The sequence below is a fragment of the Myotis nattereri genome, assembly GCF_964212035.1.
Source record: "Myotis nattereri genome assembly, chromosome: 6".
NCBI classification, from domain to species: Eukaryota; Metazoa; Chordata; class Mammalia; order Chiroptera; family Vespertilionidae; genus Myotis; species Myotis nattereri.
The window spans coordinates 1,793,341-1,806,831 of record NC_138081.1 but is presented as its reverse complement, the minus strand read 5'-3'; positions in this window follow the sequence as shown (position 1 = coordinate 1,806,831).

Below are 13,491 nucleotides of genomic sequence, written 5' to 3'. Positions count from 1 at the left end.
GAATTTGATTTAAAATATTAGGAATCCATGTTTATACAGGTCAAAATTAGTGTAGAAAGACTGTAAGTGAGGACTATACTTCTTATGTTTACAATTAAGGCCCAATTTCTCCAGCGTCTTTTTGGTCAAAAAGTTAATATCCTGATGGTTCCAGTACATACTAGTAAGAAAACTGTCTAATTGTGGTATAACTCTTAAAATACGCATTTAGAGTTTCCAGAAATGATTTCAAACTTGTAATAAGCACTTGAAATTAAAGTAAGTAGATTATTACTACATTTCCTGCCGTTTTCAATCACTGACATTACCCGTGGAAAGCAGGGAAATGACCAATAAACTGAAAATATTTACACATCCCGGCACTTTAGGGAGTGGTTTCACATGAATTTCACATGAATATTAGGAATTCATGTTTATACATCTCAAAATTAGTGTAGAAAGACTGTAAGTGAGGACTATACTGCTTATGTTTACAATTGAGGCCGAATTCCTCGAGCGTCTTTTTGGTGAATAAGTTAATATCCTGACGGTTCCAGTACATACTTGTAAGTAAACTGTCTAATTGTGGTATAACTCTTAAAATACGCATTTAGAGTTTCCAGAAATGATTTAAACTTGTAATAAGCACTTGAAATAAAAGTAAGTAGGTCCTTACTACATACCCTGCCGTTTTCAATCACTGACATATCCCTTAGAAAGCAGGGAAATGACCAGAAAACTGAAAATATTTACAACTCCGGCACTTTAGGGAGTATTTTCACTTGAATTTCTTTCAAATATTAGGAATCCATGTTTATACAGCTCAAAATTAGTGTAGAAAGACTGTAAGTGAGGACTATACTGCTTATGTTTACAATTGAGGCCGAATTTCTTGAGCGTCTTTTTGGTGAATCAGTTAATATCCTGACGGTTCCAGTACATACTTGTAAGAAAACTGTCTAATTGTGGTATAACTCTTAAAATACGCATTTAGAGTTTCCAGAAATGATTTAAACTTGTAATAAGCACTTGAAATAAAAGTAAGTAGGTTCTTACTACATACCCTGCCGTTTTCAATCACTGACATTACCCGTGGAAAGCAGGGAAATGACCAGAAAACTGATAATATTTACAACTCCGGCCACTTTACAGAGCGTTTTCACTTGAATTTGCTATAAAATATTAGGAATCCATGTTTATACAGGTCAAAATTAGTGTAGAAAGACTGTAAGTGAGGACTATACTGCTTATGTTTACAATTGAGGCCGAATTTCTTTAGCGTCTTTTTGGTGAATCTGTTAATATCCTGACGGTTCCAGTACATACTTGTAAGAAAACTCTGTAATTGTGGTATAACTCTTAAAATACGCATTTAGAGTTTCCAGAAATGATTTAAATCTTGTAATAAGCACTTGAAATAAAAGTAAGTAGGTCCTTACTACATACCCTGCCGTTTTCAATCACTGACATTACCCTTAGAAAGCAGGGAAATGACCAGAAAATGAAAATATTTACAACTCCGGGCTCTTTAGGGAGTGTTTTCACTTGAATTTGCTGTGAAATATTAGGAATCCATGTTTATACAGCTCAAAATTAGTGTAGAAAGACTGTAAGTGAGGACTATACTCCTTATGTTTACAATTAAGGCCGATTTTCTCTAGCGTCCTTTTGGTGAATCAGTTAATATCCTGACGGTTCCAGTACATACTTGTAAGAAACTCTCTAATTGTGGTATAACTCTTAAAATACGCATTTAGAGTTTCCAGAAATGATTTAAAACTTGTAATAAGCCCTTGAAAGAAAAGTAGGTAGGTTCTTACTACATACTCTGCAGTTTTCAATCACTGACTTTACCCGTGGAAAGCAGGGAAATGACCAGAAATTTGATAATATTTACAACTCCGGCCACTTTAGAGAGCGTTTTCACTTGAAGTTGCTTTCAAATATTAGGAATCCATGTTTATACAGCTCAAAATTAGTGTAGAAAGACTGTAAGTGAGGACTATACTGCTTATGTTTACAATTGAGGCCGAATTTCTTGAGCGTCTTTTTGGTGAATCAGTTAATATCCTGACGGTTCCAGTACATACTTGTAAGAAAACTGTCTAATTGCGGTATAAGTCTTAAAATACGCATTTAGGGTTTCCAGAAATGATTTCAAACTTGTAATAAGCACTTGAAATAAAAGTAAGTATGTTCTTACTACATACCCTGCCGTTTTCAATCACTGACATTACCCGTGGAAAGCAGGGAAATGACCAATTAACTGAAAATATATACAACTCCCGGCACTTCAGGGAGTGTTTTCATTTGAATTTGCTTTCAAATACTAGGAATTCCTGTTTATACAGCTCAAAATTAGTGTAGAAAGACTGTAAGTGAGGACTATACTGCTTATGTTTACAATTGAGGCCGAATTTCTCGAACGTCCTTTTGGTGAATCAGTTAATATCCTGACGGTTCCAGTACATACTAGTAAGAAAACTGTCTAATTGTGGTATAACTCTTAAAATACGCATTTAGAGTTTCCAGAAATGATTTCAAACTTGTAATAAGCACTTGAAATAAAAGTAAGTAGGTTCTTACTACATACCCTGCCGTTTTCAATCACTGACATTACCCGTGGAGCAGGGAAATGACCAGAAAACTGATAATATTTACAACTCTGGCCTCTTTACCGAGCGTTTTCACTTGAATTTGCTGTGAAACATTAGGAATCCATTTTTATACAGGTCAAAATTAGTGTAGAAAGACTGTAAGTGAGGACTATACTGCTTATGTTTACAATTGAGGCCGAATTTCTCGAGCGTCTTTTTAGTGAATCAGTTAATATCCTGACGGTTCCAGTACATACTTGTAAGAAAACTGTCTAATTGTGGTATAACTCTTAAAATACGCATTTAGAGTTTCCAGGAATGATTAAAATCTTGTAATAAACACTTGAAATAAAAGTAAGTAGGTCCTTACTACATACCCTGCCGTTTTCAATCACTGACATTACCCGTGGAAAGCTGGGAAATGACCAGAAAAATGGTAATATTTACAACCCCGGACACTTTAGAGAGCGTTTTCACTTGAATTTGATTTAAAATATTAGGAATCCATGTTTATACAGGTCAAAATTAGTGTAGAAAGACTGTAAGTGAGGACTATACTGCTTATGTTTACAATTGAGGCCCAATTTCTCCAGCGTCTTTTTGGTCAAAAAGTTAATATCCTGATGGTTCCAGTACATACTAGTAAGAAAACTCTCTAATTGTGGTATAACTCTTAAAATACGCATTTAGAGTTTCCAGAAATGATTTCAAACTTGTAATAAGCACTTGAAATTAAAGTAAGTAGATTATTACTACATTTCCTGCCGTTTTCAATCACTGACATTACCCATGGAAAGCAGGGAAATGACCAATAAACTGAAAATATTTACAAATCCCGGCACTTTAGGGAGTGGTTTCACATGAATTTCACATGAATATTAGGAATTCATGTTTATACATCTCAAAATTAGTGTAGAAAGACTGTAAGTGAGGACTATACTGCTTATGTTTACAATTGAGGCCGAATTCCTCGAGCGTCTTTTTGGTGAAAAAGTTAATATCCTGACGGTTCCAGTACATACTTGTAAGAAAACTGTCTAATTGTGGTATAACTCTTAAAATACGCATTTAGAGTTTCCAGAAATGATTTAAACTTGTAATAAGCACTTGAAATAAAAGTAAGTAGGTCCTTACTACATACCCTGCCGTTTTCAATCACTGACATATCCCTTAGAAAGCAGGGAAATGACCAGAAAACTGAAAATATTTACAACTCCGGGCACTTTAGGGAGTGTTTTCACTTGAATTTCTTTCAAATATTAGGAATCCATGTTTATACAGCTCAAAATTAGTGTAGAAAGACTGTAAGTGAGGACTATACTGCTTATGTTTACAATTGAGGCCGAATTTCTTGAGCGTCTTTTTGGTGAATCAGTTAATATCCTGACGGTTCCAGTACATACTTGTAAGAAAACTGTCTAATTGTGGTATAACTCTTAAAATACGCATTTAGAGTTTCCAGAAATGATTTAAACTTGTAATAAGCACTTGAAATAAAAGTAAGTAGGTTCTTACTACAAACCCTACCGTTTTCAATCACTGACATTACCCGTGGAAAGCAGGGAAATGACCAGAAAACTGATAATATTTACAACTCCGGCCACTTTACAGAGCGTTTTCACTTGAATTTGCTTTAAAATATTAGGAATCCATGTTTATACAGGTCAAAATTAGTGTAGAAAGACTGTAAGTGAGGACTATACTGCTTATGTTTACAATTGAGGCCGAATTTCTTGAGCGTCTTTTTGGTGAATCTGTTAATATCCTGACTGTTCCAGTACATACTTGTAAGAAAATCTGTAATTGTGGTATAACTCTTAAAATACGCATTTAGAGTTTCCAGAAATGATTTAAAACTTGTAATAAGCACTTGAAATAAAAGTAAGTAGGTCCTTACTACATACCCTGCCGTTTTCAATCACTGACATTACCCTTAGAAAGCAGGGAAATGACCAGAAAATGAAAATATTTACAACTCTGGGCTCTTTAGGGAGTGTTTTCACTTGAATTTGCTGTGAAATATTAGGAATCCATGTTTATACAGCTCAAAATTAGTGTAGAAAGACTGTAAGTGAGGACTATACTGCTTATGTTTACAATTGAGGCCGATTTTCTCTAGCGTCCTTTTGGTGAATCAGTTAATATCCTGACGGTTCCAGTACATACTTGTAAGAAACTCTCTAATTGTGGTATAACTCTTAAAATACGCATTTAGAGTTTCCAGAAATGATTTAAAACTTGTAATAAGCCCTTGAAAGAAAAGTAGGTAGGTTCTTACTACATACTCTGCCGTTTTCAATCACTGACTTTACCCGTGGAAAGCAGGGAAATGACCAGAAATTTGATAATATTTACAACTCCGGCCACTTTAGAGAGCGTTTTCACTTGAAGTTGCTTTCAAATATTAGGAATACATGTTTATACAGCTCAAAATTAGTGTAGAAAGACTGTAAGTGAGGACTATACTGCTTATGTTTACAATTGAGGCCGAATTTCTTGAGCGTCTTTTTGGTGAATCAGTTAATATCCTGACGGTTCCAGTACATACTTGTAAGAAAACTGTCTAATTGCGGTATAAGTCTTAAAATACGCATTTAGGGTTTCCAGAAATGATTTCAAACTTGTAATAAGCACTTGAAATAAAAGTAAGTAGGTTCTTACTACATACCCTGCCGTTTTCAATCACTGACATTACCCGTGGAAAGCAGGGAAATGACCAATTAACTGAAAATATATACAACTCCCGGCACTTCAGGGAGTGTTTTCATTTGAATTTGCTTTCAAATACTAGGAATTCCTGTTTATACAGCTCAAAATTAGTGTAGAAAGACTGTAAGTGAGGACTATACTGCTTATGTTTACAATTGAGGCCGAATTTCTCGAACGTCCTTTTGGTGAATCAGTTAATATCCTGACAGTTCCAGTACATACTAGTAAGAAAACTGTCTAATTGTGGTATAACTCTTAAAATAAGCATTTAGAGTTTCCAGGAATGATTAAAATCTTGTAATAAACACTTGAAATTAAAGTAAGTAGATTATTACTACATTTCCTGCCGTTTTCAATCACTGACATTACCCGTGGAAAGCAGGGAAATGACCAGAAAACTGAAAATATTTTCAACTTCGGCCACTTTAGAGAGCGTTTTCACTTGAATTTGCTTTCAAATATTAGGAATCCATGTTTATACAGCTAAAAATTAGTGTAGAAAGACTGTAAGTGAGGACGATACTGCTTATGTTTACAATTGAGGCCAAATTTCTCGAGCGTCTTTTTGTTGAAAAAGTTAATATCCTGACGGTTCCAGTACATACTTGTAAGAAAACTGTCTAATTGTGGTATAACTCTTAAAATACGCATGTAGAGTTTCCAGAAATGATTTATACTTGTAATAAGCCCTTGAAATAAAAGTAGGTAGGTTCTTACTACATACTTTGCCGTATTCAATAACTGACATTACCCTTAGAAAGCAGGGAAATGACCAGAAAACTGAAAATATTTATGACTCCGGGCACTTTAGGGAGTGTTTTCACTTGAATTTGCTTTCAAATATTAGGAATCCATGTTTATACAGCTCAAAATTAGTGTAGAAAGACTGTAAGTGAGGACGATACTGCTTATGTTTACAATTGAGGCCAAATTTCTCCAGCGTCTTTTTGGTGAAAAAGTTAATATCCTGACGGTTCCAGTACATACTTGTAAGAAAACTGTCTAATTGTGGTATAACTCTTAAAATACGCATTTAGAGTTTCCAGAAATGATTTAAAACTTGTAATAAGCACTTGAAATAAAAGTAAGTAGGTCCTTACTACATACCCTGCCGTTTTCAATCACTGACATTACCCTTAGAAAGCAGGGAAATGACCAGAAAATGAAAATATTTACAACTCCGGGCTCTTTAGGGAGTGTTTTCACTTGAATTTGCTGTGAAATATTAGGAATCCATGTTTATACAGCTCAAAATTAGTGTAGAAAGACTGTAAGTGAGGACTATACTCCTTATGTTTACAATTAAGGCCGATTTTCTCTAGCGTCCTTTTGGTGAATCAGTTAATATCCTGACGGTTCCAGTACATACTTGTAAGAAACTCTCTAATTGTGGTATAACTCTTAAAATACGCATTTAGAGTTTCCAGAAATGATTTAAAACTTGTAATATGCCCTTGAAAGAAAAGTAGGTAGGTTCTTACTACATACTCTGCCGTTTTCAATCACTGACTTTACCCGTGGAAAGCAGGGAAATGACCAGAAATTTGATAATATTTACAACTCCGGCCACTTTAGAGAGCGTTTTCACTTGAAGTTGCTTTCAAATATTAGGAATCCATATTTATACAGCTCAAAATTAGTGTAGAAAGACTGTAAGTGAGGACTATACTGCTTATGTTTACAATTGAGGCCGAATTTCTTGAGCGTCTTTTTGGTGAATCAGTTAATATCCTGACGGTTCCAGTACATACTTGTAAGAAAACTGTCTAATTGCGGTATAAGTCTTAAAATACGCATTTAGGGTTTCCAGAAATGATTTCAAACTTGTAATAAGCACTTGAAATAAAAGTAAGTAGGTTCTTACTACATACCCTGCCGTTTTCAATCACTGACATTACCCGTGGAAAGCAGGGAAATGACCAATTAACTGAAAATATATACAACTCCCGGCACTTCAGGGAGTGTTTTCATTTGAATTTGCTTTCAAATACTAGGAATTCCTGTTTATACAGCTCAAAATTAGTGTAGAAAGACTGTAAGTGAGGACTATACTGCTTATGTTTACAATTGAGGCCGAATTTCTCGAACGTCCTTTTGGTGAATCAGTTAATATCCTGACGGTTCCAGTACATACTAGTAAGAAAACTGTCTAATTGTGGTATAACTCTTAAAATACGCATTTAGAGTTTCCAGGAATGATTTAAACTTGTAATAAGCCCTTGAAATAAAAGTAGATAGGTTCTTACTACATACTCTGCCGTATTCAATAACTGACATTACCCTTAGAAAGCAGGGAAATGACCAGAAATTTGATAATATTTACAACTCCGGCCACTTTAGAGAGTGTTTTCACTTGAATTTGCTTTCAAATATTAGGAATCCAGGTTTATACAGCTAAAAATTAGTGTAGAAAGACTGTAAGTGAGGACTATACTGCCTATGTTTACAATTGAGGCCGAATTTCTTGAGCGTCTTTTTGGTGAATCAGTTAATATCCTGACGGTTCCAGTACATACTTGTAAGAAAACTGTCTAATTGCGGTATAAGTCTTAAAATACGCATTTAGAGTTTCCAGAAATGAGTTCAAACTTGTAATAAGCACTTGAAATAAAAGTAAGTAGGTTCTTACTACATACCCTGCCGTTTTCAATCACTGACATTACCCGTGGAAAGCCGGGAAAGGACCAATTTACTGAAAATATATACAACTCCCGGCATTTTAGGGAGTGTTTTCACTTCAATTTGCTTTCAAATACTAGGAATTCCTGTTTATACATCTCAAAATTAGTGTAGAAAGACTGTAAGTGAGGACTATACTGCTTATGCTTACAATTGAGGCCGAATTTCTCGAACGTCTTTTTGGTGAATCAGTTAATATCCTGACGGTTCCAGTACATACTTGTAAGAAAACTGTCTAATTGTGGTATAACTCTTAAAATACGCATTTAGAGTTTCCAGAAATGATTTAAAACTTGTAATAAACACTTGAAATAAAAGTAAGTAGGTCCTTACTACATACCCTGCCGTATTCAATAACTGACATTACCCTTAGAAAGCAGGGAAATGACCAGAAAACTGAAAATATTTACAACTCCGGGCTCTTTAGGGAGTGTTTTCACTTTAATTTGCTTTCAAATATTAGGAATCCATGTTTATACATCTCAAAATTAGTGTAGAAAGACTGTAAGTGAGGACTATACTGCTTATGTTTACAATTGAGGTCGAATTTCTCGAACGTCTTTTTGGTGAATCAGTTAATATCCTGACGGTTCCAGTACATACTTGAAAGAAAACGGTCTAATTGTGATATAACTCTTAATATACGCATTTAGACTTTCCAGAAATGATTTCAAACTTGTAATAAGTACTTGAAATAAAAGTAAGTAGGTCCTTACTACATACCCTGCCGTATTCAATAACTGACTTTACCCGTGGAAAGCAGGGAAATGACCAGAAATTTGATAATATTTACAACTCCGGCCACTTTAGAGAGCGTTTTCACTGGAAGTTGCTTTCAAATATTAGGAATCCATGTTTATACAGCTCAAAATTAGTGTAGAAAGACTGTAAGTGAGGACTATACTGCTTATGTTTACAATTGAGGCCGAATTTCTTGAGCGTCTTTTTGGTGAATCAGTTAATATCCTGACGGTTCCAGTACATACTTGTAAGAAAACTGTCTAATTGCGGTATAAGTCTTAAAATACGCATTTAGGGTTTCCAGAAATGATTTCAAACTTGTAATAAGCACTTGAAATAAAAGTAAGTAGGTTCTTACTACATACCCTGCCGTTTTCAATCACTGACATTACCCGTGGAAAGCAGGGAAATGACCAATTAACTGAAAATATATACAACTCCCGGCACTTCAGGGAGTGTTTTCATTTGAACTTGCTTTCAAATACTAGGAATTCCTGTTTATACAGCTCAAAATTAGTGTAGAAAGACTGTAAGTGAGGACTATACTGCTTATGTTTACAATTGAGGCCGAATTTCTCGAACGTCCTTTTGGTGAATCAGTTAATATCCTGACGGTTCCAGTACATACTAGTAAGAAAACTGTCTAATTGTGGTATAACTCTTAAAATAAGCATTTAGAGTTTCCAGGAATGATTAAAATCTTGTAATAAACACTTGAAATTAAAGTAAGTAGATTATTACTACATTTCCTGCCGTTTTCAATCACTGACATTACCCGTGGAAAGCAGGGAAATGATCAGAAAACTGAAAATATTTACAACTCCGGCCACTTTAGAGAGCGTTTTCACTTGAATTTGCTTTCAAATATTAGGAATCCATGTTTATACAGCTCAAAATTAGGGTAGAAAGACTGTAAGTGAGGACTATAATGCTTATGTTTACAATTGAGGCCGAATTTCTTGAGCGTCTTTTTGGTGAATCAGTTAATATCCTGACGGTTCCAGTACATACTTGTAAGAAAACTGTCTAATTGTGGTATAACTCTTAAAATACGCATTTAGAGTTTCCAGAAATGATTTAAACTTGTAATAAGCCCTTGAAATAAAAGTAGATAGGTTCTTACTACATACTCTGCCGTATTCAATAACTGACATTACCCTTAGAAAGCAGGGAAATGACCAGAAATTTGATAATATTTACAACTCCGGCCACTTTAGAGAGTGTTTTCACTTTAATTTGCTTTCAAATATTAGGAATCCATTTTTATACAGCTCAAAATTAGTGTAGAAAGACTGTAAGTGAGGACTATACTGCCTATGTTTACAATTGAGGCCCAATTTCTTGAGCGTCTTTTTGGTGAATCAGTTAATATCCTGACGGTTCCAGTACATACTTGTAAGAAAACTGTCTAATTGCGGTATAAGTCTTAAAATACGCATTTAGAGTTTCCAGAAATGATTTCAAACTTGTAATAAGCACTTGAAATAAAAGTAAGTAGGTTCTTACTACATACCCTGCCGTTTTCAATCACTGACATTACCCGTGGAAAGCAGGGAAAGGACCAATTAACTGAAAATATATACAACACCCGGCATTTTAGGGAGTGTTTTCACTTCAATTTGCTTTCAAATACTAGGAATTCCTGTTTATACATCTCAAAATTAGTGTAGAAAGACTGTAAGTGAGGACTATACTGCTTATGCTTACAATTGAGGCCGAATTTCTCGAACGTCTTTTTGGTGAATCAGTTAATATCCTGACGGTTCCAGTACATACTTGTAAGAAAACTGTCTTATTTTGGTATAACTCTTAAAATACGCATTTAGAGTTTCCAGAAATGATTTAAAAGTTGTAATAAACACTTGAAATAAAAGTAACTAGGTCCTTACTACATACCCTGCCGTATTCAATAACTGACATTACCCTTAGAAAGCAGGGAAATGACCAGAAAACTGAAAATATTTACAACTCCGGGCTCTTTAGGGAGTGTTTTCACTTTAATTTGCTTTCAAATATTAGGAATCCATGTTTATACAGCTCAAAATTAGTGTAGAAAGACTGTAAGTGAGGACTATACTGCTTATGTTTACAATTGAGGCCGAATTTCTTGAGCGTCTTTTTGGTGAATCAGTTAATATCCTGACGGTTACAGTACATACTTGTAAGAAAACTGTCTAATTGTGGTATAACTCTTAAAATACGCATTTAGAGTTTCCAGGAATGATTAAAATCTTGTAATAAACACTTGAAATAAAAGTAAGTAGGTTCTTACTACATTTCCTGCCGTTTTCAATCACTGACATTACCCTTAGAAAGCAGGGAAATGAACAATTAACTGAAAATATATACAACTCCCGGCACTTTAGGGAATGTTTTCACTTGAATTTGCTTTCAAATACTAGGAATTCCCGTTTATACAGCTCAAAATTAGTGTAGAAAGACTGTAAGTGAGGACTATACTGCTTATGTTTACAATTGAGGTCGAATTTCTCGAACGTCTTTTTGGTGAATCAGTTAATATCCTGACGGTTCCAGTACATACTTGTAAGAAAACTGTCTAATTGCGGTATAAGTCTTAAAATACGCATTTAGAGTTTCCAGAAATGATTTCAAACTTGTAATAAGCACTTGAAATAAAAGTAAGTAGGTTCTTACTACATACCCTGCCGTTTTCAATCACTGACATTACCCGTGGAAAGCAGAAAAATGACCAATTAACTGAAAATATATACAACTCCCGGCATTTTTGGGAGTGTTTTCACTTGAATTTGCTTTCAAATACTAGGAATTCCTGTTTATACATCTCAAAATTAGTGTAGAAAGACTGTAAGTGAGGACTATACTGCTTATGCTGGCAATTGAGGCCGAATTTCTCGAACGTCTTTTTGGTGAATCAGTTAATATCCTGACGGTTCCAGTACATACTTGTAAGAAAACTGTCTAATTGTGGTATAACTCTTAAAATACGCATTTAGAGTTTCCAGAAATGATTTCAAACTTGTAATAAGCACTTGAAATAAAAGTAAGTAGGTCCTTACTACATACCCTGCCGTTTTCAATCACTGACATTACCCGTGGAAAGCAGGGAAATGACCAATTAACTGAAAATATGTACAACCCCCGACACTTCAGGGAGTGTTTTCACTTGAATTTGCTTTCAAATACTAGGAATTCCTGTTTATACAGCTCAAAATTAGTGTAGAAAGACTGTAAGTGAGGACTATACTGCTTATGTTTACAATTGAGGCCGAATTTCTCAAACGTCCTTTTGGTGAATCAGTTAATATCCTGACGGTTCCAGTACATACTTGTAAGAAAACTGTCTAATTGTGGTATAACTCTTAAAATACGCATTTAGAGTTTCCAGAAATGATTTAAACTTGTAATAAGCCCTTGAAATAAAAGTAGATAGGTTCTTACTACATACTCTGCCGTATTCAATAACTGACATTACCCTTAGAAAGCAGGGAAATGACCAGAAATTTGATAATATTTACAACTCCGGCCACTTTAGATAGTGTTTTCACTGTAATTTGCTTTCAAATATTAGGAATCCATTTTTATACAGCTCAAAATTAGTGTAGAAAGACTGTAAGTGAGGACTATACTGCCTATGTTTACAATTGAGGCCCAATTTCTTGAGCGTCTTTTTGGTGAATCAGTTAATATCCTGACGGTTCCAGTACATACTTGTAAGAAAACTGTCTAATTGCGGTATAAGTCTTAAAATACGCATTTAGAGTTTCCAGAAATGATTTCAAACTTGTAATAAGCACTTGAAATAAAAGTTAGTAGGTTCTTACTACATACCCTGCCGTTTTCAATCACTGACATTACCCGTGGAAAGCAGGGAAAGGACCAATTAACTGAAAATATATACAACACCCGGCATTTTAGGGAGTGTTTTCACTTCATTTGCTTTCAAATACTAGGAATTCCTGTTTATACATCTCAAAATTAGTGTAGAAAGACTGTAAGTGAGGACTATACTGCTTATGCTTACAATTGAGGCCGAATTTCTCGAACGTCTTTTTGGTGAATCAGTTAATATCCTGACGGTTCCAGTACATACTTGTAAGAAAACTGTCTTATTTTGGTATAACTCTTAAAATACGCATTTAGAGTTTCCAGAAATGATTTAAAACTTGTAATAAACACTTGAAATAAAAGTAAGTAGGTCCTTACTACATACCCTGCCGTATTCAATAACTGACATTACCCTTAGAAAGCAGGGAAATGACCAGAAATTTGATAATATTTACAACTCAGGCCACTTTAGAGAGCGTTTTCACTTGAATTTGCTTTCCAATATTAGGAATCCATGTTTATACAGCTCAAAATTAGTGTAGAAAGACTGTAAGTGAGGACTATACTTCTTATGTTTACAATTGAGGCTGAATTTCTTGAGCGTCTTTTTGGTGAATCAGTTAATATCCTGACGGTTCCAGTACATACTTGTAAGAAAACTGTCTAATTGCGGTATAAGTCTTAAAATACGCATTTAGAGTTTCCAGAAATGATTTCAAACTTGTAATAAGCACTTGAAATAAAAGTAAGTAGGTTCTTACTACATACCCTGCCGTTTTCAATCACTGACATTACCCGTGGAAAGCAGGAAAATGACCAATTAACTGAAAATATATACAACTCCCGGCATTTTTGGGAGTGTTTTCACTTGAATGTGCTTTCAAATACTAGGAATTCCTGTTTATACATCTCAAAATTAGTGTAGAAAGACTGTAAGTGAGGACTATACTGCTTATGCTGACAATTGAGGCCGAATTTC